The following is a 26,389-nucleotide window of genomic DNA, read 5'->3' as shown; positions in this document are numbered from 1 at the left end:
CAAAGCCATTTTCTCCTTGAACTGCTACTGGAATTTATTTTCTTGTGTTTACATGCTATGTAAGCATTGTAGGATTGCAAGTGTAACTCCCCTGATGTAAGAGGCAAAGTATGTAAAAAAAAATAGATAATATCAAAAAGTAGGTAAACAGTAGAAAACAGAGTTAAGAAGAAAAAGTGAGCAGTGCTTATAACGCTTTGAGATCAACCTATGTATCAGAGATCACAAAAGGAAAATGAACAAAAAGAGCAATAAGGTTGCAGATAACCTTTTGCCACCAGGTTTCTTCAGGAGACTCTCAAAATCTGTCAGCTTTGGGTTCCTGAATGGGCATGGGAAACTTAAAGTGGATGTAAAAATAGACATATTATCAAAAACATATTATCAAAACTGATGCTTTCTCTTGTTCCTCTGTTGTTGAACCACTGAATGAAGAATATAGATGAAATTAATTTATTATAGAATGAGTCAGCATAGGAACAGGAAGGATGAATTATATGCTCCCTCCAGGCTGGAAAGAGAGCACCCATAGCAATTACTGTCATTTACCAAGGAAGACTCCCCGTAAGTCTGGCATGAAAAAATCTGTTTATCCAAATAGGCATTGGTTAGACTATTTAATCTACCGGAACTCTGCTGCTTTGAATATCTTTTGACTGCATACATGGCCACAGTAAGTAACTGTGAGATACAAACACTGTGAGTGTAGAAACATTTATTCTTCTGGTAGAGCTCATAGGAAAATAGGCTGGGGGTGAGTTTATGAAAAAGGTTTGGTGAAAGGTCAGTGGCAAAACTTGGAAGTAATTGAAGTTGAGAGTGGAAAGCCACCGTGCAAATGAGTGATGCTCGTGAGAATGATGATGAGTTTGTGCAACAAAAATTTGTGAACTTACTGAAGAGAAAAGGGGGAATCAATGGCTTTGGTAAGGGAAGAAGCAATAATTTATCAGAATGACATCTTTAAGGGTGTGCTTTCTAGTTCAGTATACAGACATATTCACTGCAATGTGAGATTTGATAAAGAGGAATGTTATTCTGTGTCTTCCAACTTGTGGAAAACTTTAGATTGTGTTTTGAGAATAAAATTCTGGTAATCAGGGCATTATATCATATGATTCATATTTATTTACCATTCTAATAAAGCCATTATGTCAGAGATGCAGTGCCTTTCCAGGCACAGGTGATACAATAGCCCAGGTCAGTCAAGAAGAGAGAATACTGAGAAACTTCAGCAGGAAACAAAGATAGTCAAATAAGTATTTGATAGTGAACTAACTGTGCTGTTCTAGGCTCATGCTAATACATGTTGGGAGAAGTAACTTGCAATGCTTTTTTAGTTCCTTGCATTCTAAATGAACTGTGTCTGCTCAGAATTAAAATAAATAAAATATAAATAAATAAATAAATAAATAAATAAAGTTTTTGGTAAGGGTTACTTCTGTAAGAAACTTGAGTCTTTTTAGAATTATATTAAACTGAAGAACTGAGATATATGCTGAGATGTATGCTTTAGTACTTCAGCTAACTGCTGGCTGAAGGGGACCAGGAAGATGTGCGTATTTGGACCTTCTGCCATTTTCACTCCAAATTACAGAGAGAAAATGTGTCTAAAGGGATACTTATCCCTATCCCCCCCCAAATCTACCTTATTATTGAATACATTATTTCAAGTAAATACCTAGCTGTTAGGCGTTCTGTGACCCATTATTTGCCAATCATCTCACATTACTTTCAAAGTTGTGGTCGTGTTTTTCCCCATCTCCTTTGATCACTTCACTTTCTGAGAACTGTTTAACTAGGCCAGAGCATGTTATTGTCGACTTCCAAAGGCAAGTGGACAGAAAGATGTTACCTGCCATGCTATCATCATTCTGCATTTGCCAGTTCTCCAGAGCTGAGCACCCTTACATCTTAAACAGTTGAAAGTGCTAAATGCATCCAAGTTCCCTTCTTGTACATCCACAGGTTCCTCTTTTGGGCCCTTTGCAGGTGTTCATCCCTTTCCCTACTATGATTTCACCTTCTTCCTTCTTGATGTAACAGACCGTGATGATATGAGGCTGCAGAGAGAGTGTGCATTCTTTTTTTCTGTGATTGTTCCTCTCAAATGTCTTAAGTAGCTGGGGGTTACGTAGAGCATCAAACATTATAAGATGTTGTAATGCCATGGTAGTTTCCAGACAGCAGGGGAGTTGCAGGAGTACAAGGAAGCATGTTTGTAATTCACAATAGGAGGTTACATCTTCTCTTTTGATCGCCATCTTCAGGAAAAAAAAAAAAAAAAAAAAAAAAAGCCTCTCCCTGGTTGACAGCTGCATCGCTCCTGAAAAAGGAAAGACTGTTGTATGTTCATACAGTCTGCATCCACTGAGTACTGCAAAATTCACAACATGTTCCCTTTAGCTGTACTTTTGTCCTTATATTTAGTGTTTCAGTAACACATACATGTGAAATGGTAACATTATAATTTATTTAATGTTATAAAATTGGATACATTTTCTACTGATTAGCTTCTAGACAAGTGTATGATTAAGTGGTACTTCAAATACATTTCACTTTCAAAATTGTATCTAATATTTAAATTTCACATTTGCACTGTATACTGATTTTTTTTTTTTTTTCATTTAAAAGCTTCCATTGTCTTCAACAATTTAGGAATTCACAAAGACTTTTCTCCTAAGAGGCATATTGTTGTGTTGCATGTATTAACAAATCTTGCTTACAACAGGTTTTTTTGTTTTGTTTTGTTTTGTTTTGTTTTGTTTTGTGAAAGGATAATTTTGTACATTTGCCAGCCAATGTAAGAGGACCTCCCCAACTAATAATTCAAATTATTATTTTGGTATGCAGTCATTAAGAATATGTGCTCTCCAGGGGTATTCTAATTTTGTGTGTGACAGATTTTCATGTTTCTGTTTAAATTTCTTTTGATTGCATTTGTTTGTTCTTAGCATTTTCTGACTGTTTACTTGTCTAGTTTTTAATTATTCCCATCTATATTTTTTCACTGCTTGGCCTACATATGTTCTTGGTTCGTACTTTAATCTTCCTACTGTTTGATGAGTTGCAACATCTAACATTACATAAAAGTTATATTATTAACATATGATAAAAGCTTATGTGATGAAAGAATATCAATGATTAATCGTTGATCCTACTGATTAAAAATATCTTCAGTTATATGGATGATGAGATCTTACACACTTGCAAATTTTATACTGAGGTAAAATAATATCCTGTCAAATCTTTTTTCTATTATTCATATTAATCAAAGCTTTCTGACCTCTGAATTCTAATACTACATATCTCATGAAAAGTAGTTGAGTATATTAAACAGTAAATAGAATTTTTTATGTCATTCATAGTACTGGTTTCTGAGGATATGAGATACATAGGGAGAATATAAAAACTACGTACAGTTTTGCAGAAGTTAATAGAAATATAACAACTACCTCAATAAAGAAGAGTAGGCCTAATTTCTTGATAACTGGTTAAATTATAAAAACAAACAAACAAACAAACAACGACAAAAAAAAACACATTAACTAAATCAGTGTCTTGCAACACTGTTGATCCTCTACTAGGAGCACTAATGTCTGATTTACCATAGCCTTATTCTTGTTCAAGCTAATGATGCTTCTGTTTTAGTTTTTACATTGGGAGTTTCAGTGATGAGTGTATAATCCAAGCATAAAGATAAGATTGAGAGCATGGGTTTATTTTCAATTACTAATTTATAAACACTACTTAGGTTATCTATGGACTTTTAAAAAATAATAATAAAAAAAAGAAGTCTTTATATCATTTTTTAATTCGAAGGAGACAAAATATATTTCTTTTTACCTTGTAAATAGGTCAAGATAGATGAAAAAAGATACTCATACTAAATGCATTTCTAATCAGCTCAGTGCCTTTCAGTGGGATGGAGGCACCTCAGCTTTTGAAAGTTCTTCCCAGTGCAAACCATTATTTTTTTTTTTCTTGGAAGGAATCACAGAAATCATAATGAGCTAAATTTACAGTCCTCCTCCTGCTGCAATACCAGAAAACATTTTGCCTGATAGCACTGTGACAGTACTTGAAAGGAGAGGTATGTATCAGCGATCTCCAGCACAGCAGGCCAGCATGGTTATAAGCACAAGGGCAGGGTACAGTTATTGTCCCATGGTTCTTTATTATTCCCCATTTGTATGTCGCTTTTGAGTAGGGAATTTAGCGGCAATCCACATATTCCCTTGAGTTCCTAGGACTGCTGAAATTATCACATTTACAAAGACCTTGGAAAAAGATAGGAGATGCCTTATTGCCTTCCCACTTTCAGTTACTTAAGGACCAGCTAGTTTCCAAATACACAAAACTGGTGATGGTTAGTGTTCTATTTATAAGCTTGAGCAGGTATCATATAACATTTCATATGTGCTTATGGTTTGGTATAATATTTTAAATAATCTTGACTGTGACAGAACAAAAATGCTAAGCATTTTTCCTCAGATTCAGAATATTTTTTTTTCTTCAGCCAAGTGCCTGTTAAAAAACAGGAAGAATTGGGACTAGGTCTGAAGAAAGAGCACCAAAAGTGCTTCATTGATCTGCAACAGAAAATAGGTAAGGGAAAAACCCCTGCCAACACCATGATTTATAAACCTTTTTAAGAGTTGGAACTTGATGTAGATTCTGCAGTTTACAAGGAAATAGAAAGAATGTATGAATGCACCAAATCTGAACAGATTAGAGAACTTCTTTGTCCAGAAAAGAGCTTCTAAACTGACTCCTGTGCCCAAATCCATGTCTTTTCCAATACCTCTATGTCATTTCACTTGTAGGTCCTTTTGGAGCATTTAAAAACAATTAAATGCAGTGAACTATTGTCTTGGTATAATCTACTAATTTTCAAAAACATATATCTGCTGAACATACAACAAAACTAATTTTTTCTTAGTGTGTCTCTGATTCATTCTACATTTGACTTTGTCTCCTTAGTGCAGTACAAAGCAAATCCATCTCCTTTCATAGATCTTATTTTCTTTTTAAATGATTTAGTTTCCAGGATAGTGAAGGTATTGGTGAGCATACGTGGTGGTTTTACTCAGCTGAGCAGCTGAGCTCCACCACAACCACTCTCTGACTCCCTTTCCTCAAAGGAAAAGGGGGAAAAAATACGATGAAAAGGGCTCAAGTATTGAGATGAGGACAGGGAGATCACTTAAGAACTATTGCCATGGGCAAACAGACTCTGCATAGGGAGATCAATAAAACTTATTACCTATTACCAACAAGCTAGAGCAGTGAGAAACAAACAAACAAAAAGGCAAACTAAAACCACCTTCCTCTCATCCACCCTCTTCCATCTCCCCCTTCCCCCATACAGCACATGGGAACAGGGAATGGGGGCTGCGGTCAGTTCCTGACACTTTGTCTCCACGGCTCCCTCATGGTCACTCTCTGCCCCTGCTCCACATGGAGTCCTTCCCGTTGGATGCCATCCTTCCTGAACTGAGCTCTGTAAGAACTGCTCCCAAATGGGTCCATAGCAGGTTGTCCATCCGTCAGGAGCAAACTGCTCCAGCACGGGTTCCCCATGGGCAGCAGCTCCCCACAGATCCGCTGCTCCTGCGTGGGCTCCTCTCCATGGACTGCAGCTCTGGCCCGGGGCCTGCTCCTGGTTGGGCTCTCCATGGGCTGCAGCCTCCTCCAGGCCACATCCACCTGCTCCTGCGGGGGCTCCTCCACAGGCTGCAGCATGGAGATCTGCTCCATGTGGGACCCATGGGCTGCAGGGGGACGGCCTGCTCCACTAGGGGCCTCTCTGCAGGCCACAGGGGAAATTCTGCTCCGTTCCTGGAGCAGAATTTCCGTTCCTGGAGCACCTCCTGCCCTCCTTCTGCATTGACCTTGGTGTCTGCAGGGCTGGTTCTCACTCCTCACTCTCCCAGCTGCTGTTGTGCAACATTTTTTTTGTTTTTTTTCCCTTTCTTAAATCTGCTCTCCCAGAGGCATAAACAACATAGCTTATTGACTCGGTTCTGGGCAGCAACGGGTCCCTTTGGAGCCAGCTGAAACTGGCCATTATCTGACACGGGACAGCTTCTGGATTCTTCTCACAGCGCTACCCCTGCAGGTCCCCACTACCAAAACCTTGCCTCATAAACCCAACACAGAGTACCAAGATATGAATTGACCCCATTGTAGCAGTGTCCAAAACTATTGCTCAGTGATGAAAGCAGAATTCTTTTTCTGACCATTTGAGAAGTGAAAATTAATGTTGTAAATTGTGGAAAAAATGTAATATAATACAGCTTTTTTGTTGTTGTTGTTTTGTTTTGTTTTGTTTTGTTTCCTTCTAGAAAAACTCAAGCATTGTACTAAGTTTCAGATTCTGATGCAACATGTGCAACGTGTGCGTGTTTTCAGATAAGCATGTTTGATGGGTGTGTATAATACAATTGAAGTGGCTACATAACTGATTGAGGAAGCCATGTGCAATTCTGAAACATGTCTGCAAATACTGGTACTTCTCATACTCTATTTATTCTGTGTATGATACTTAGGCCAAGAGGACTGTTTAAAAAATGTTAAACATTATTTGGTGTCCACTAGTAATCTGCAGTGCTTTGAGTGCCTTAGTTTTCTAAAATACATCTGCAGACTTCTTAGAGGAATATGTAAATATCATGGTGTTGCTGCGTAATGTTTATAATGCTTTGTTTCACAAATGGAAGTTGGAAGTTGTGACCATTATAAATACTGGAAGTAGGTATTATATAATTTGTTCTGAAGCTAGGATATTCCTTTTAAGGACAAAAAATTCACATTGTAAGCCTTGAAAGCTTGGTCACAAGATTTCAAACGTGTCACCATACTAGCAATACAGATAGTCCATTTCTGCATTTTTAATAAAAATGCTTTTTAAATTTTAATTTGATTGCATGTTGGAGGGCTGAAGTTTCAGGCTAGGGAAAAACAAACAAACCAACAAACAAACAAACACCTGTGTCAGTGATATTGTTTTCCCTAAAAGAGTTTATTTGCAGGAACTGCCCAGATGATTAGAATATCAGACACCACCCCCATACGTATCAGGCAAACTTCAGATAAGATAATCAAAGATGAATGGATATCTTCCACAGAAATACTGTGTGCAGTATATGGTGTGTGTAAGACAGAAAAATTCTTTTTGGCAGAGATAGGACTTAAGCAATAATATGTGATAGATAGTTTGTCTGTCCTATTGTAATATTTTTTTGCTACAGCCTGACATGACAGCCCAGTAAATATTTGAAAGAAAAGGTGTTATAGCTCAGAGATTGCAAGTCACCTAATTTAAAATTAGGGATAGAAGAACAGGCAAGAAAAATTATATCTAACCTTAGGGGTTCTTCCCAAGTTTTATTTTGGGTTCATTGATTTTTCCATAAAAGAAATATCAAAATTACATATTCATTATACCTTAGCTTTTCACAGTGAGTACCTGTGGAGTAAGTGGAAAAAGTCTCCCACAGCATGTTCATTTTTAATGAGAACAGAGTACTTATATTGTGTATCACAATCAAATCACTTGTCATTCTGTAATAGGACAACTACCAACTGAGCCATTCTCACAGAATGCCTCTTTCCTTTGGGCTAAGAGGTAATCTGTGCAAATCACTCATCAGGTCTTGGTTATGCCCTGTGTACAAATTGCAGTTCTGGAAAAGAACCATACTGTCAGGCTGGTGTTGGCTTTACCTGCTACTTAGGGTTGTCTAAATAGAAATAAAGGTTGTTGTGTCAGTTTTAAGGTATTAATCACTTTGGTTTCTTTTATATATGTATTGTAACTGTATGCTTATTAGACTGATATTGGCTCATGCTTTAATTGTACAACCAGGGTCATCCTCTTGAAGGTGTAAATGGGTATAGTACTCTTGAATTAGTACAGAAAGCTTATATAGCTGAAAAACCTGGATTTAGAATTATTTCATAAATAGTGGATCCACAGAAGGATGAGCCATTGCTGCATAGTACTGTAGCACCTAATTCATAACCTGCTGACACACAAATCTATGTTACTGGAATTAAAAAAAAAAAAGCTTCCTGTACAAGGTACATCAGAGTCAGATGTCTCACAAAAGGATTTAGAAAAAGCAGCATGCTGAGCAGGGAACCTCTAAGTTAGCCGGTAGGAAATGCTGAACACAGAAATACATCTTAAATTACATATCTCTGTGAGATTTACGCACCTTACTCAGGACTACTGGGAAGCATTATCATCCTCTTGGGATTTCAGTCCAGAGTCATTTCCTGAACTAAGTGTTTCTACAGTATATTAGGCAAGAAAATAAATAAATAGATAAATAAAAAGCCAATACTTTCAGGGAACCACCTTCATGTCTGCTCGTCTTTGTTAAATAGCCTAATGTTTAGTTTCACCAGGGGACAAAGGTCTTCAATCCTGTTTCCCATTTTCCAGCAGAATGGCTTAACATTCAGTAGATTTTTCTGGGATGTAGCTTAATCGTGTGTTTGTACCACAAAGAAGTTGCTGCTTTCCACATAATGGAATAAAAGATCTGCTGGTCCACAGAAAAAGGGGGGGACCCAGTAGGGGTGTGTAAGACCAGCAGTCTGAGAAGATCTTTCAGACATCTCCATGAACTAGATTTTCATTACTTTAGCTTTAAATATATGTGATTAAATTACTGTATTTAATAAATTGTAGTGGCAACACTAGTATTTTTCAATCTGCTTTTACTCTTTATATAATAAAATCAGTATAATACCTAAAGAAGAAGAAAACTCTCCTATAATGTTTCTAAACCCATTCTATATTCCCTTTTCTCTTTTTTAATCACTGTGATACAAATCCTTGTACCAAAGGATTTGGAGACAGTTACAAAAAATCCTCTTCTCTTGTATCCCAAGCATGCAGACTTGTTCTGTATATCTTTTCTAATGTATTGTGCAGCAGCAGTAGGTAATTAAAACTTTTTCAGTCATCTTCTTAGCCTTACTTTGATTTAGTCATGGAAACAAGTTTACAAAATGACCACAGGAAAGCAGATTTCTGTTCAAGGCAAAGGAATGAGAGTTAATAGATCTGTCACAGAAATCCTGTGTAAGAGCATACTGAGTACTCTTTCACTTGGTATCTTTACTACAAAATTGGATGCTTGCTGAAAAGCTGCGACAATAAATGCTTTGACAATTAAGGAGCTGCTATCTTCTCAGGAGGTCACAATGTCTAGGTGTACTGGATCTGGCTGGGAAGTTAACTTTCCCTGCAGCAGCCCATACAGTGCTGCGCTCTGCACTTGTAGCTACAACAGCAGTGGTATCACACCGGTGTTGTGTCTGCTGCTGAGAAGTGCTGGCACAGCATCAGGACTCTCTCTAACCCTCCTAGGGGGTGGGCAAAAAAGTGAGAAAGAAAGTCACCAGGGCAGCTGACCTAAACCAACCAAAGGGATATTCCATACCATATGATGTCACAGCAATAAAAGGTGGAAAAAGGAAGAAGAGGGGAGGGGTGGGCTCTCGTTGCAAAAATGTCTGTCCTCCTCCCAAACACCAGCTACGTGCGTTGAGGCCCTGCTTCAAGGACGTGGTCAAGCATTGCTCATTTGTGGGAAGTAGAGAGTAATTTATTTCCTCTGCACTTCCACATAGCCTTTACTTGTTTTGTTTGTTATTCCCTTTCCTCCTCCCTCTTCCCCTTTCCCTTTTTTCCCTTTAGTTGAATTGTTTAATTAATAATAATATTTCTCTTAATAATATATTTTTCTTTCTTTAATTAGATTATACTTATCTCAATCCATGAGTTGTTCTTTCCTTTACTTCTTCCCCTCCTCATCTGAGGAAGGGGAGTGAGAGAGCGGTTGTGGTGTTCAGCTGCCTAGCACGGTAAAAACACCACACTAGGCAACCTATGCAAACAGAGGTTATAAAGAAAGCCAAACAAAAAAAGTAAATCATTTCATTATACAAAATACTCTTTTTTTTTTTTTTTTTTTTTTTTTTATGCCTTCTAATGCTTATTCCATTATCAGTATCATTATTCCAGAGTTTGGAAATTGAAAAAAAAAAAAAAATAATAAGATTTTTCGAAATTAACATTATGAAGATTACTAAAGTTAGAACACAGGAAGAGTTCAGTCTCAATTTACATAATGAACAATGATTTTCTGTCATCAGAGCTGTGATCATGGCCTTTCCAAGGTCATTGATGTCTCTTATTTTGGCTGAGCTGGTATTTTCCTACTGCATCTTTAGACAGGGAGAACTTTTATACCTGATACTTTTCTATGGCAGTTTTATCCAGAGGACCCATAATTTTCTCTTTAGGATTGAAAACATAAAAGCAAGCCTAAAATTCGAATGGTTTGTTCTTTCTTTCTTCCTTTCTTCCTTCCTTCCATGTAGTTTTGAAGACATAGGTATTATGACAGCTACACGGTAAGATATTTTCAGCCTTTTAGGAGTAAGTAGACAAAACTAAGTTACTACAGTTTTCTGAGTTGTTGCTATTTCACTCATCAAAGGGTGCATAATATTCTAATGCAAGAATCTTGAGGTGCCATAGACAAAATTTTCTCAGCATTGAATGAAATCTGGCTATCTCTGGATAGCCGGGCCCAGAGAGTCATGGTAAATGGAATCAAATCCAGTTGGAGGCCGGTCACTAGTGGCGTTCCCCAGGGCTCGGTGCTGGGGCCAGTCCTCTTCAATATCTTCATTGATGATCTGGATGAGGGCATTGAGTGCATCCTCAGTAAGTTTGCAGATGACACCAAGTTAGGTATGTGTGTCGATCTGCTCGAGGGTAGGAAGGCTCTGCAGGAGGATCTGGATAGGCTGGACCGATGGGCCGAGGTCAACTGCATGAAGTTCAAGAAGGCCAAGTGCCGGGTCCTGCACCTGGGGCGCAATAACCCCAAGCAGAGCTACAGGCTGGGAGATGAGTGGTTGGAGAGCTGCCAGGCAGAGAAGGACCTGGGAGCGATGGTTGATAGTCGGCTGAATATGAGCCAGCAGTGTGCTCAGGTGGCCAAGAAGGCCAACAGCATCCTGGCCTGTATAAGAAACAGTGTGGCCAGCAGGGCCAGGGAGGTGATCGTCCCCCTGTACTCGGCTCTGGTGAGGCCGCACCTCGAGTACTGTGTTCAGTTTTGGGCCCCTCGCTACAAGAAGGACATGGAGGTGCTTGAGTGAGTCCAGAGAAGGGCGACGAAGCTGGTGAGGGGCCTGGAGAACAAGTCTTACGAGGAGCAGCTGAGGGAGCTGGGCTTGTTCAGCCTGGAGAAAAGGAGGCTCAGGGGCAACCTTATCGCTCTCTACAGGTACCTGAAGGGAGGCTGTAGCGAGGTGGGGGTTGGTCTGTTCTCCCACGTGCCTGGTGACAGGACGAGGGGGAATGGGCTTAAGTTGCGCCAGGGGAGTTTTAGGTTGGATGTTAGGAAGAACTTCTTTACCAAAAGGGTTGTTAGGCATTGGAACGGGCTGCCCAGGGAAGTGGTGGAGTCACCATCCCTGGAGGTCTTTAAAAGACGTTTAGATGTAGAGCTTAGGGATATGGTTTAGTGGGGACTGTTAGAGTTAGGTCAGAGGTTGGACTTGATGATCTTGAGGTCTCTTCCAACCTAGAAATTCTGTGATTCTGTGATTCTGTGAAATGCCTGTTTGAATGACTTCTCAGTGTTTTAAATGAAAACAAATAACAAAACAAAACAACAACAACAGAAGCAGACAAACAAAACCCCAAACCTAAAGTTAGTTTTTGAAAATACTATTTTGTAAATTCTGTGGGCTTTATTTTATTTTATTTTATTTGAGGATATAGGAGTTCGTGCAATTACCTTCACTGTTTAATTTTAAGACAGTGCTTTTTCAAGGGGGTATCACTTATAGCTGTGTGTCAGAATAGGATTTTTTTAAGTCAAAATATTCTTGCTGTTCTTCAATGCATTGCTAATTTAATAACATACTTTGTGTAGCTTATTCCTACCATGATGTTTGAGCAAAGTAATGGTTGTAAGATATTAAAAAGATAATCCTTATGCCAGACAGACTGAGTCTCAGTAAAACAAATGAAAGAGTCTCAGTAAAACAAATGAAAGAAATGCCTGAGGAAAATATACCAATAGAGCGGCTGATATCATCTACTTGTATTTATGCAAAGCATTTTCCACTGTCCCCCATTATATCCATGTTTCTAAGTTGGAGAGACATTGATTTGGCAGATGAGCTGCTCAGTGGGTAAGGAACAAGCTGGATGGTTGCACTCAAAGACCCACGGTCAAAGGCAGAATATCTAGGAGATCAGTAACGAGTGGTGTTCCATGGGGGTCAGTACTGGGATGAGTACTGTTTATTGTCTTAGTTGGTGACAGTGGGACTGAGTGCACCCTCAGCAAGTTTACTGAGGACAACAAACTGTAGAGTGGTTGACACGCTGGAGGAAAGTGATGCTATCCAGAAGGACCTTGACAGGCTTCAGAAATGGGCCTGTGCATTCCTCATGACGTTCAAAAAGGCCAAGTGCAAGGTCCTGCATCTAGGCTAGGGCAATCCGAAGCACAAATACAGGCTGGGTCTCCACCCTCCACAATGAATTTAGAGCAGCTCTGAGAAGAAGGACTTGGGGGAGTTGGTTGACAATAAGTTTGACATGAGACATATATGTGTGCATGCAGTCCAGAAAGCCAACTGTACCCATCAAAAGAAGCATGGCAGCAGCTGTTGATCCTCCCACCTGCAGTACTGTGTTCAACTCTGGGGCCACCAGCACAAGAAGGACATGGAAGTATTAAAATGAGTCCAGAGGAGGGCCACAAAGATGGTCAAGGAGCTCTCCTATGAAGACATGCTGAGAGTTGGGTTTGTTCAGCCTGGAGAGAGAAGACTCTGTGGAGAACTTACAGCAGCCTCCCAGTACCTAAATGGGGCCTACAAAAAAGCTGTGGAGGGACTGTTTATCAGGAGTGTGGTGATAGGACAGGGGGTAATGGCTTTAAAAGAGGGTAGGTTTAGGTGAGATATTAGGAAGAAATTCTTTACTCAGAGGGTGGTGAGGCACTGGCACAGGTTACCCAGAGAAGCTGTGGATCCCTGGAGGTGTTCAAGGCCAGATTGAATGGGGCTTTGAGAAACCTTGTCTAGTCGAATGTGTCCCTGATCATGGTGGGAGGGAGGAGTTAGATAATCTTTAAGGTCCCTTACAACCCAAACCATTCTATATTTTCCCCAGTAATTTTAATTCAAGATATTTTTTTCAGATCATATCTAATATTTTTGTATTAATTTTAATTATATATAGATGATAAATTGGTTACCTACACCCAACATATACTAGTATTCAATACATTAGTATAATATATGAAACAGAATGTTTTATACATAAGTATTGCAGAAAGGTAATAATTTTGTACCTTTTCAATAGTTTAAAAGTTATTGATTGCAAGTAATTGGAAATCTATTATTAAGTGTTCATCTACAAATTAAAATACATTTTCAAAAGGTCAGTATACATTTTGACTTGTAAAGAAAACTCTTTACTGATAAAAGCAACTAGAATACAGCCAGCAAATGAGAAGACATTTACAGAGCTATCAAAGTAAGAATAGCTTTCTGTCTTCTTTTTAGTTTAGAGAGCATTCTTCCTTTGAAAAGTTAATCCGATTGCTTTAGCTTCGTGAAGCATTCCTAGCTCTGTTCTGACAAAACAGCCTTACATCATGAAAATAATTTCTTTCAGAGAGCTTCTTTTCCTTTTGTCCTTGTTGGTAAGTAGTCTTGAAAAAAAAAAAAAAAAAAAAAAAAGTCTACTACTCTCAAAATATGGAAGATTCCTTTCAAAAGAAGTAATACAGCTTTTGAATTACATGAATTACATTTCTCTGTGAGTAGAGAAACTTCATTATGAAAGAGGTAGTCAGGTAGTCAGGTCAAACCTCTTCTGTCATCCTGTCAGTCGTTAGGATGTATCATGCTTTCAAAATCAGCTAAGGTATACCAGCTACTGAATCCACTGAATCCTACTTATGTAGGTACAGACTGTGGAAAATAAAAACTATGGAATTGATTTTATTCTACCAAATTAAGATAAAAATAGCAATAAAACTTAGTTTGTATTTATTTCTTTGATATTTGTATTCTATTAATTTTTTATTATTATTATTTTTTCTCTTAATACATAAGGTGGCTGGGGATAGATTCTACATCATAAATGCTTCATCTGAATTTGTTTTGTTTTATAGCAACTTTATATATATATATATATATATTTAATGAACTTCTGATGGGTTACACCCTGTACCATTTTTGAATGGCATTCTCAGCTTAGGTTTTAGCTTGTAGAACAGATGGAATTTGCAACAATAACAACACTTGCAAAATGTATTTCATTTTAATTTTGCTGGTTCTGGAAGTAAATTTTATCTCTATATTTTTGGATTGTTTCCACATTGCTTAACAAAGAAAGTTGGACGTTACTTATTCTAAACTGTCCTTTCTGGAGAGAAATACAATACTGTCAATTCAGAAACCACTGCGTAACATGCTATGGGCTGTGCTGAGGCCCTATCTTAGAGATATGCATCCAATATAACATTTGCTTATAGCTGGCTTTACTGAAACTCCGATTGAACACACAACAGACTCATATTAAGCTTTCCATTCAATTCTTAATTGCTCTTAGGGTTTGAGAACCTCGCACGTCTTACCTTCCTGCGCCTGTGCAGACAGGTATTCTCAGCCTGCACCAGGGTCAAATTGCTTCTGAGAAATGTTAAGCAGGGCTTCTGCAGCATCCCACCTCCTGCCAAGATCCCACCTCTATGGCAAGAGCAACCTTCACGCATGATTTGTGGAGTTATGGCTCACTGGTTACAGAATGACCACTCCTGCTGTGAGGACTGGGAGGAGGGAGCAGCTGTTGAAAATCAGACAGCCTCCCGCATGGCTTTAAATTCCTTGCTGGAAGTTGCACTAGAGGTTTTCCTGATTTAGGAAAAAAGAGGGCAAATGTCAAGTGTTCTTCTTGGTTTCAGTCACAGTGAGCAGGATGAAGCTTATGATATTTCTTAAAAGAAAAAAATGCTGATTTTACTTCTGTCTATGTAAAATAGGCATGATATACCTGAAAAATATATATATACATAATATATATATATATCCTCTATCCTCCCATAGCCCTTATTTGATTTTTCCAGACCTTCTATAGAACTAGGTATGGGCTTAGTTACTTACCTAGGAGAGAAAAGCCTCAGTCAATATAAGATTGTTTAATGCTACTTCCTAGTGTTCATGTGGTTGAAGTGGTCATTATTTCCTCTGAGGCACAAATGAGAAGTATAATGGTCTTTTTCCTTCTGTTGTTATTTATTACAAGATGGAAACAAATAAACAAGCATTGCCAGGCTGTAAGCAGGGGCTGGCTCTTCAGCCCAGGTGAATGCCCTAAGCAGGAGTAGGGTGGTCGAGCACTCCAGGGTGTTTCCCAGAACATTGGAGAGAGAGTGGAGTGGCAGTCAAAAGAGGAGGAGAAAAGTGACTTCTAGTGCCAAGACAATGAAAATTCTGGACACACTGAGACATTGCCGTAAAAATGGAGGTGCTGTGCTGAGTCTTGGTCTGACTGTGCTGCTGTTGTCTTCCACTCACAGAGCAGCAGCCATGATGCCACTCTTTTGAGTGGCTTCATTTATGCCAGTCTGAAATGTCCTAGCTGGCATGCTTGCGTAAGAAAAACAAAGCATAAACACCATGCCCCCCTCCCCCCCAACCAACCAACCAACCAACCAACCAAAAACAAACAAGCAGCAGAACATTATGATTGCATTTGTCTCTCTCTAGCTCCATTTTGACCACTGCTGATGTCACTGCAGCAACAGTAACAGTTTCCATAGCAGTTAATACTACATTTAGTATAATTAAAAATCTCATGCAAAGGGAGAGACTTTAAAAAGGCTGTGATACTTCTGCAGAAATTATGCTCCTCTGTACATTTGAGGAGGCTTTCCATTTTTATTATTATTTATTTATTTTATCAGGGAGGTTATCTGGTGCATTGTTTTGTGCCTAGCTGCATCATTCAGAACTGTTGTTTGTTTAAGAGCCCATTAAAATTTACATTACTTAAATATCACTGTGCTCAAAATCTTGTCTTGTGCAGAAGGGAACACATCATATATATGTGGAGACAAAAATTTATCATTAGCTTAACTTAAATCTGAACTATCACATCAAAATACATGGTTATGACCACTAAACAATCACTGAATGGTTGTTTAGTCCAACTAAAATATTGTCAGTGCTTAAAGTCCAAAAGTAATATGGTACAGCCTCATTAAGAATAATACCTGAAAAATTTTCAACAAGAAGACTTATGGATATCCACCCATTTTCCCTGCTGCTACGGTGGTCTTTCTGAAGTCCACCTGGATGCCCAGACTGGGACCACCAGTGCTTCTGGAGTGAGTGCTAGGGCACCTGAGGGAGCTGGCAGCTCCCAGGGTCTTCCCCAGTAGGAACTCAGCAGCCCCTTCCCCACCAGCCTTGCATCCACCTGCAGTGATTATGACGTTTCTCTGTCACAGACTGCGCACGCAAAGGACTATTGTTTGTTAGACAGTGACTGCCAGAGAATGGGGGTACATTCTTCTGCTTCAGACCTCCAGGATCTACTGTGCTATAAAGAAGATATAATTATTTTGGGGTTAGTTGGGTAGAATTGGCATCTTTTGCTCAAGTGAGGACTACTGCTGGACAGCTGTAAAACAAACACAGTGTTGTCAAAGAAAAAGAGAAATGAGCATGGCTACCCTTTACAATTTTGTCATTCATTGTCACCAGTTTTGCTCCATTCTGACCTTATGTTTGATAACTTAGCCTTATGTTTAGTCAGTATAGATCCATTGCATCCTTTCTGCTTCCTAGCAAGTAAAAACATTCATCATCTGCTCCTATCTGGGGTAACTGTTGTCCTAGAGGCACCTCTCTCTTGCTGCATGAGGTTTAAGTTTCTACTTTTGCTTAATATAATCTGAAGTGAGCTACAGGATTTCTCTTTCTCCTCCTGTGAGTGATTCGTGCAGTTTGATACAAGTTTTTGAATTAATATTATTAACACCTCATCAATTTTGTCAAAGAAATTTTCCATAATTCCTTATGTAATGAGGCTGTATGATTTTAGACCATGTTATTGCAATCTAAATCAGTGTTATGGGCCTATGCTTTTTTTTGCAGAGGTTCAGTGACTCCAGAATGAGTTAGAAAGGGCATAAATAGATAATAGTCCCTCTTCATACATCCAGCTGGAAGATTGGAATGAAATTAGTTAAATATTGATTACATCTACTTCCTTCATAACCTGTAACTCAGAAAAAGTACTAGCAACTTGGGACATGATGTGGGTATTTGGAATGTCTCAGTATTTTGGATTCTATCAAAACTGAAATTAAAGTAAGTTATTAGAGTGACGCATTAATTGATATATTTATGTAGCCCCTTCTTTGGAAAGGTATTGTAAAGGAACCTTGATAAATAAATAAATAAAAAGGATTAATTAGCTAAAATGTGGAGTATATTTTTCATGGTGTTTCAGAGTCACAAGACATATGACTTTATTTTTTATTTTTTCCAACAAGTAGTAGAAGGGGCCAGTAGTTGACCAAAATATTATCATATTATCATATCATTTTTTAAAGAAATACTCTATGAAAGGGGAGGGAGTGAAAGATAAGTGAAAGAGGACAAGATTGCTTAAAAAAAAAAAAAAAAAAAAAAAAGTTGGACCATGTTTCTGACAACATGAAAAAGATACACCTCTTGTAATGATGTCACCTTTGGGGAAACAATGCATCAGTATGCAATGTCTAACAAACTGTGGAGGAGACATTCATCCAAGAGAAATGTCATGCCCAGAGGTGCTGCAGCTCTGACAGGCTGAGAAAAACATTGTAAGTCAAACAGAAATGCTTGCAGTCGCGGGGGAAGAAAGTTTTTATTTTTCAGTTTAACTTTATAACCAATATGCAATATTATGGTATTTTAATATTTAGAATTTTGTGCATTTTTACTCATAATTGTTATTGCAAGTCATGGACACAAGTAAATATATGTTAATAACAGAGATTAAATTATCTCTTAGTGGATTGCTGCTATTCATAAATAAAAATGAAATTTCACTCTAGGAGGGAAAAAAAAAAAAAAAAAAGTGAAATAATCACCATTTGTTTGAGTCAGACCAGGTGTCTTTACTGAAAGACATACAACAAAGTTCATTAATGTGAACAGTGGATCAACACAATGGAGTTGTTTTGTTGTAATAACTACATTCAGCTATTCACAAAACAAACTTTTTTGACAGTTTTTTTTTTTTTTTTCTCAAAAGAGTTTTGAAAAGGCCAAAGATTTTTGACCTTTTCAAGATGAAAGGCCTCACTATTTTCACGAGCAAATGACATTTTGAAAAAATAACCTAATCCTAGTGAAACAATTGTCTTAAAAGGTCATAACCAAATGACCTAGACCAAATTAAAAAAAAAAAAAGTTTTGTGGAAATTTTAAATGTTTTTTCTTTTTCATTCTGTTAAGAGACAGGAAAAAAATATTTGAGATTTTAGATGCATCTTTGTAGGATGACAAGAGAGATTGTTTTCCAGCTGCACTGTAACTTGTTCAAGAATCAGGTTTTAAACATTCTAAAGATTTATTATTTTCCAAGGAGAGTGATTAGATCAAGTTTCTCACAGGTTATAAAACAGCTGAGTTTTGAATATCTCCAAGCACATATCTCCACTACCTGTCTGGATAACTTGTTGCAGTGTTTGACTGACCTCCTTCCTGGTCATGTATTTAGTTTTTTCTGTACACGAAATTGGAGTATCCCATGTTGCAGCTTATGTCTATTGCCTCTCATTCTGCAGCAGTCCACCTCTAACCTGAAAACAGTCTCTGTTTTCAGTGAACTTCTTGAGAGTGTGCTTTCATCCACCCATTCTGGTCCTTACAAAAGACTTTAAATACTGTTGGCTCTACTGTAAGTCAACATTACCCAGTCCATATTCCAGTCATTTGGATGGCAATATTATGGGAGAGACTGTAAAAGGTCTTGTTAACATCAAAGCATGCGATACCCACTCCCCTCCCACTGAGTATGACATGATAGAGTCAGTGCTCAAAATAGTGTCCGAATGATACCTCTTACAGAGGTTTTGAATGAATAGTGCTGAACTGGAATAGTTTGGTGAAAGGCAGTTGAAGTTTTTCTGTGTAAATCTTTATAGTCCACTTCAGCTCTTTAATACATATGCATATATATATATTTAATACAATCCATTTAAAATGGGACCTCAAAGATATAACCTTTCAATATTTGATTAAGCTGCTTCTGAGAACAAGCAAGCATTAGAATTATAATGAAAGTTTGTAAATTTGTGAGATGTGTATGACTTTTATAACTGACTTTTTTTTGAGAACAACAAAATACATTTATACTGTACTGAGAACTATGGTATTAGCAGAGCTGTAGCAAGAATTTTAGTGTACTGAGCCATTTGACTTCAAGTCTCTCTCTGTGGACTATGTGTTAGAGCTCAGACACTTTTTCTCACTCCTATAGTGGGAATGTTCATTATGATCCCATTAAGAAATGTACTCAGAATCCATAACATATTCCTTAGAATAGCATTCACTGGAGATAACAGAAAAAGGAAAACAACGATAGATAATTTCATTTCAATTCAGATGCAAAAACCCCAAGTGTCTTTGGATGGACATCCAATCTGGGCATAGCACATGGTGCAGACCCTATTCATTGGAGAGGTTCACCACACTGTAGTCTTTACACCTCTTTCAGGGTTTTCTTGTAAGAAAACAACTCTATTCATTATTTCTGCAATCAAAGAAAGAATTGTTCACATAAGAACTTGCTGCTTCACTCTAAGATGAAGACAAGGGCGCATAGGTGATGTAATCACTGGGACTGGGTAGGAGCTGCCTGCAACCTCCTCTGGTATAACTAGCCATCTAAGTTTATCCTGCAGCTAAGGGATATGTGCAGTGCAACAGTTCTGAAGGCCATGTGCATTCTAACTAGTCTTATAGTTAGGATCACTACACTTTTCACACTTTATTTCATTTTCTTTGGGTTGCTTTGTGAAATAGGAAATTTTCCAACAGGGGTCCTAGAGGAGAAGCAAAAAATGCAACTGAAGCTTTATACTTTTCAGCCTTCTTCTTATAGGATGGTCTTCTCGTGTTGTCTTTGCTATGGCTTTACTTTATGTGAAATGCTAAATTGGTATTGGCAATCCAGAATGGTGTGTTTTTCATCAGTGTGGAGAAATAATTAACATCAAATGGTCCCACAGCTAGTTCTGGCACTCTCATGGCCTGTAGGAGAAGAGTGGATGCATGTTGGGTGGCTTCTCCAAATTAAAAATAATGTTGAAGTGAGAAAAAGGGGAATTTGGAAGTTTTGTCATTTTCTAATCTGTAACACCAAGGTACTTACCAAGAATTCCAATAAACAGACTCAGATGAAATTCAGTAAAGTAGAAAAAGTGTGAGGTGATTTTTTATTCTTACATCACTGTGAATCTGCTGCTGTCAGATTAGTCACTGCAATTTACAGACAGCAGAGAATAGAAGGAATAGTTGGAATCAAGTTTAGCTGGTAGCAGGTTTATTTGTCTTCCTTCTCTTTTGCTTCTTCCAATGCACATTATGCTTTCCCAGTAATTAACTTCCATGGGTATTTAATTTAATTCTCTCAGCATCAGCCTTTCTAGAGTATTGTTTTTTCAATATTTATTCCCTGTATGATGGCAGTCCTGGTTTGTTCAATTATCCTTAAGGGTGTTTCTTTCCTTTTTCTTTTTTTTTTTTTTTTTTGAGTGTTTTACAGCCAAGTACTACATGTTTGATTAAAGTAGTGGTTTGGCCTGACTCATTTAAGGGCTTTAAATACTCATTTAAGTACCTTTTTTCTTCAAGTGCTTTTTTTTTTTTTTTTTTTTTTTTTTTCTTTTTCCTTGGAGGGCACAAAGTGGGGTGGAAATTTTATTTTCAAGTGTAAGGATTAAAATAAAACTTTACACAAACAAATTTCAAGACTGATGTTTTTGTTCTGTTTTGTTTTGAGTAAAGACTGCAATATTTGTATCCAAATTAATGAACTTTTCATGTTTGTGCCATCGGTACCAATTAACAGTAAAATAAACCTTGCTGCAACTAACTGACTAAAGCTGTAGATATTTCATCTTCCATTTGTATGGTTTTGATATCTTCTGATGCCATAAATTTCTCTCAGAGATGACAAGGAAGAAATCCAGCAGAAGATGTGGTTAGAAAAATAGATAGTGGCTGCAGAAAGAAAACCAAGGCAAAGGCTAAAGTGAGCACAGAGTTCATGAGTTTATGGTCTCTTCTGGGCTGATTTTGGTGACATACCTGCATTGTTCATACTGGAGAGAACGATATTCCAGTCTATGGATAGTGATCCTCCTTTGAAGAAAAGTGAATTTTTAATGGATTTCTGCACATTTTCTGAATGAAGAAAACTGTGCTCAAATAAAAATGAAGAGCTCTAATTCTATTCTCATTTTAAATATATATATTAATGAAAAAAAAATTAATTCTGAAGAAGGAATCAAAAATACAGAATCTGTGAGGGAACAGCCAGGCTCAGAGGAATTTTAGTTGTTCAGCTTAGTAAGATATACACATTTAAAGCTTAAACTTACCCTCATCTCAGTGTATACTTTTGGTTTTATACATTCAATGCCCATCTTTGATTAGGACAATTTTTTAATATGTCCATGTATATCTGATTCTGACTTCTTTCTTAAAAGCCTGTCTGTTTTGCAATAAATGCTGAGAATGCTCTATTTTTTATTTATTTTTTATTTTTTAAGGTGAAAAGTGCTCCTTTAGTTTGTGAAAGCACAAAATCACATCTGCATATTGAGTCCAGAGGCTTATAATAATGACTTGGCATTTGGTTGATTGGTGGACAAATGTTGAATGAATCATTGCCCCTTAAGTTAAATACAGAGAAACTGCAGATGTAGCTTTTGCCAGTAATGACTTTCAGATATTATTTGGGACTCCTGTGCCTCCAAATGCAATTGTCAACTGACCCAGAAATATCATGGCTGCTTATGTAATTAGGCAGCTCAGTCATGATGGTATAACTGCCAGCAAGCACAATAGCCCACAGAATGATCTTGTTTAGTTTGTAGTTTTAGCAAGGGATCATTTGAGTAGCATGTAAGTGTAGGGACAATTTTACTTATCCAGAAATATTTCCATGACTGATCCTCCTACAAAGCAAGTATGAGCCAAAAAATGTTTTGGACAGACCTCAAAGTAGATGTTTTAACAGAGTAAATGTTAAATGCCATGCAATTTCTTGTGACTTCAGATTTTGTCCTTGTTTGAAATCAGAGAAAGAAGAAAAGACATGCATTTTTCCTTAAGAAAAATAATGAAAAAAATATTTTGGTAATTTTTAAAAGAATAGTTGTATTTTAACCTTGAAAAAATATCTGAGCAGAAGATAATTAAAATAAATTTCAAAAGCTTGATTTCAAAAATGACTTCAAAAAGAAGAATTCAGAATTGTCCATTTGCCTCTTTGATTCTGAAACATTACAACGACATTAAAAATAATGTTTAATGTGAAGAGGATTATTTATTATGATCAATGGCAATGCTGATTTATGAATAAAAGCAGGGAAAAAAAAAGGTGTTTTTTTTTTTTTTTTTTTTTTTTTTTAATTTACCCACTATGGAAAATGCAATTAATATGAAGCAAAATATATGAAGCAGTATGTAAGATGTTATCAAGAAAATTTAGTAACTAATTATTCTGGAGGATGGGGAAGCCCATTTATGTTGACGTGTGTATTCACCAAGTGTAGAACATCAGTCTTAAAAGTGTATGTGAAAAGCAGCCATCAGCTTTACCAAACATAAGGTCTGAGCTACGTATGATCTTCAACTTAAGATATATGTTCAGATTTCACACAGGACGCTGTAAAATACTTCCATTTTGCCCACATCACCCAGGAAATAGTCTGTCACCAGAATTGATAGATATAATTACAAAAAAAAAAAAAAAAAAAGTTATTTTTCAGCTCTTCTCTTAAACTAGACAGTATAGAGGAGATATCTGCGTCAGATGAATTTGGAATGTAAGCTAAGTTATCTAGGAAACACATGTGACTTCCATGGCTGTAACACTGAGGGCCAGTATTGAAGCTTGTGGGATCAAGGAAGACCAGTGCTGGTAGTTGTGCCTATTAATATCTGAAGACTTTACCAAAGCTGATGATATGTCTTTATGTAATGAGTATTTATTTTATCACTTTCATTTGACAGTGTGCATTGTTCATATTTTCATACTGTTTTCCATACCTTTTTTTTTTTTTTTTTCCCCTCCAAGAACAGCTATAAGACAGTTTAAAGTTTATGTCTTTATGAGAATTCAAAAGCCTGGAGCTTTAAAGGAGAAAATATTATGCTAGACTCCCTGTGAAATTGCAAGAGTTTGGAAAGCAGCAGGATGAATGAACAGACTAATTCTAATTTGTGATGGGGCAGTCTATCAAAATTTTATATTTGTTGAGGGATTTTCTGGGCTGAAGACAATATGTTACAGTATTACTAAATGTGGATGTTTCAAATAGATGATCAACAAGAGAGCAGTACAACCTGGACTTGCTCTCCAGGCACCACTGACTGTACTAGCTTCCCAAGGGCTATAAACAGAGTTCAGGTGCATCACACAAAGTTAGACACATTTGCACATCCTGATTTGGAGCTGAACCCTACACAAAATGCTGAGAAACTCTATTATTTTTCTTGTTTTCAATGTTTCAACATGTGCAGTAACATTCACTGGTCAATGTGAAACACAGCCTTGTTGATCTCCGTCATTGTTGGGCTCCGATCAAACGATACCTTACAATCACTTCTAAAGGAAAAATTGCTTTCTGAAGTATATGAGGAAGGGACCTTTTAGCTATTTCCTTTAGCAATAGAGATACTTTAGCAATGAATATGAATCAAGCTCTTCCCATATTTTTTTTTACTATTTTTTTTCCCAAAGAAGTTGTGGATGCCCCATCCCTGGAAGTGTTTAAGGACAGGTTGGATGGGGCTTTTAGCAACCTGATCTAGGGGAAGGTGTCCCTGCCCATGGCAGAGGGTTTGGAATTAGATGATCTTTAAGGTCCCTTCCAACCCAAACAATTCTATGATTCTATGATTCCATGAGATTCTATGATTCTATGCCATGTCTGCTTTTGTGGTTTTCAACTGTCTAAATCTGCTTAACAAGAATGGCCCCTCACACACACAAAAATATTTCCTGGGGCTATGAATAGCAGGACACAGACCTTGAGCTGGGCTCTGAATTCAGAGGGAGCTAGCACAAAGAGAGTGCAAAAGTGACATGTCTGTGACAATCCATTTTGCTAGGCATATAGTTAAACCATATTTTATACTACATTGAGCCTTTCTCAGGAGTCTCCATTTCTGAGTATCAAGTGCAGTGAACAAATCTACAAACCAAGAATAAGCAAATCAGCCTATGAGGTATTGTTTCTGGGTCAAGAGAATTGAGCAGAATTTTGCATAGTGTGCCTCTCTCCATTGTATTATCTTTCTTTTTTTTTTTTTTTTTCTCAAATTCAGTATGCCCATTTTTTTTTGAGAAGATGAAAAATGTTGGAACAATGGAGTAGCTCTGCATGTGTTTGGCATTTTAACTTGTGTTGTTTCATCATCTTTGTTGGCTCCTGCACTTTTCCTACCCTTCCTCCTAGCCATGAGATACACTGATCAAATTGCAAACTTGAACTGTCACCAGAAAATTGAAATGAGTTCCCCTTGTTAACATAGATATTTGGGTGTTAACTTCATAGAAGTTTGTTGGTTTTGTGTTTAAACTTTTGGCATATGCTTTGTACTTAACATAATAAGATCTTTCTAAGATTTTTTTTTTAATAGTATATCTTTTATGTATGGAATGATTTATGTTTTGTTTATCTATATTAACAGCATGGGTAATCACTATGTTCAGCTTAATAGTATTCAGCCAAAATGTAACAGACTTAATCAGTGGGTAGTGAGCAGAAACAGTTTGAATTAATTAGGAAATAGGTATCTAAACCTGGTGATACTGCCACTTCTGCTGCCTGCAGCATGCTACCTGCATATTTTCTTCCGCTGTATCTCAGAAATGGAAGGGAACGGAAGGGAAGGGAAGGGAAGGGAAGGGAAGGGAAGGGAAGGGGGCATGCAATGGTTCTTCACATGCTGATTTGATGATAATTCATCACAGTCTTATAAGAAACACAGTTTATGTTATCTAACATAATGATGAGTATCAGTATTAATTGTTCCAAAATACAGGTTCTACTAAAATCTCCAGTTGAATTTTGTTAATAGAATTCAGTGAGATTACATCTAGAAAGGGAAATATTCAAATTTCTGAAACAGCCTAATTTCAACTGAGGATGCTACTGCCTTAATGTACCTGAGATTAGGTTTGCCAAACCTAGGAAAAATCTTTATAAAGAAAATACTGATATGTAACATATCAAAGGAGTCCCTCTGATTCTGACTGATGAAACTGCATTTCAATGAATGACCTTCAAAAAGCTGCCAAGGTCATCTAGTTCTCCAGTCCTTCACTTCTGTGTTAGAACCATTCATGCAAATTAAAGCTGCCTGCAGGCCTGCTGCAACTTACAATATGCACATAGCTCTTCAAAAATTTCGGAATATGTGCAACTAGATTATTTGGGTTAATTTTCTTTTCTGGTTCTTCTTTTATTTGTCAGTTTAAGATTCATGTTACCTCTACCCTTCTTCATCTCATACCATACATCCAATTTGCACATTCAACAAGAAAGAATTACTTTTTTTTTGATGTAAAGTGAGATGTGGTCAAAGGGAAAAATTACATCAAGGGAAAAAGAAGCCTAGAGAAAGCACTTGGATGCGGCTGCCACAAAAATCTAGTGTATATTCTAGCTTGTTTGCTTGAATGGTTTCAGTGTTTGTTGTTGCTTTCATAATTTTATTATCACTGCAAACAGCAAAGCAAGCAGCATTTTGAATTTCACTTGTTATAAGCTCTGTTATAATTCTGTTGCTCATCTGTGGCTGCACTTCGACTAAAACAGCTGCGGCTTTTGGGGGTGAGAAGTTCTCAGGAGCTTGTGTATTTGGGATTTTCTCAGGGGGCTGATGGATTCAAAGGAGATGGCTCAATGTTACTGCAAGCAAGCTTAAGCAAGAGTGAGGGCAGACAAAGAATATAGCTCTGAGTGCTGAGGCTATCTACTTAATATGTATTCTTTAATCCTTATGTGTATTCATTTCCACGTGTACCTGC

At 37.4% G+C, this 26,389-nt stretch overlaps 1 protein-coding gene and 1 long non-coding RNA gene across 7 annotated transcripts in view; both read left to right on the top strand.

Moving 5' to 3' along the window:
- Positions 1 to 26,389, top strand: part of ADGRB3 (adhesion G protein-coupled receptor B3) — a 467,103-nt gene that overhangs the window by 38,133 nt on the left and 402,581 nt on the right. The window lies entirely within an intron of this gene.
- On the top strand, positions 6,338 to 10,466 carry LOC118165035. Its single transcript, XR_004749825.1, has 2 exons — positions 6,338 to 9,227; positions 9,901 to 10,466. It is a non-coding gene; the product is annotated as an uncharacterized LOC118165035 (long non-coding RNA).

The sequence above is a fragment of the Oxyura jamaicensis genome, chromosome 3, assembly GCF_011077185.1.
Source record: "Oxyura jamaicensis isolate SHBP4307 breed ruddy duck chromosome 3, BPBGC_Ojam_1.0, whole genome shotgun sequence".
NCBI classification, from domain to species: domain Eukaryota; kingdom Metazoa; phylum Chordata; class Aves; order Anseriformes; family Anatidae; genus Oxyura; species Oxyura jamaicensis.
Note: the sequence above shows the minus strand (reverse complement) of the source record. Positions and strands in the feature narration are given on the sequence as shown.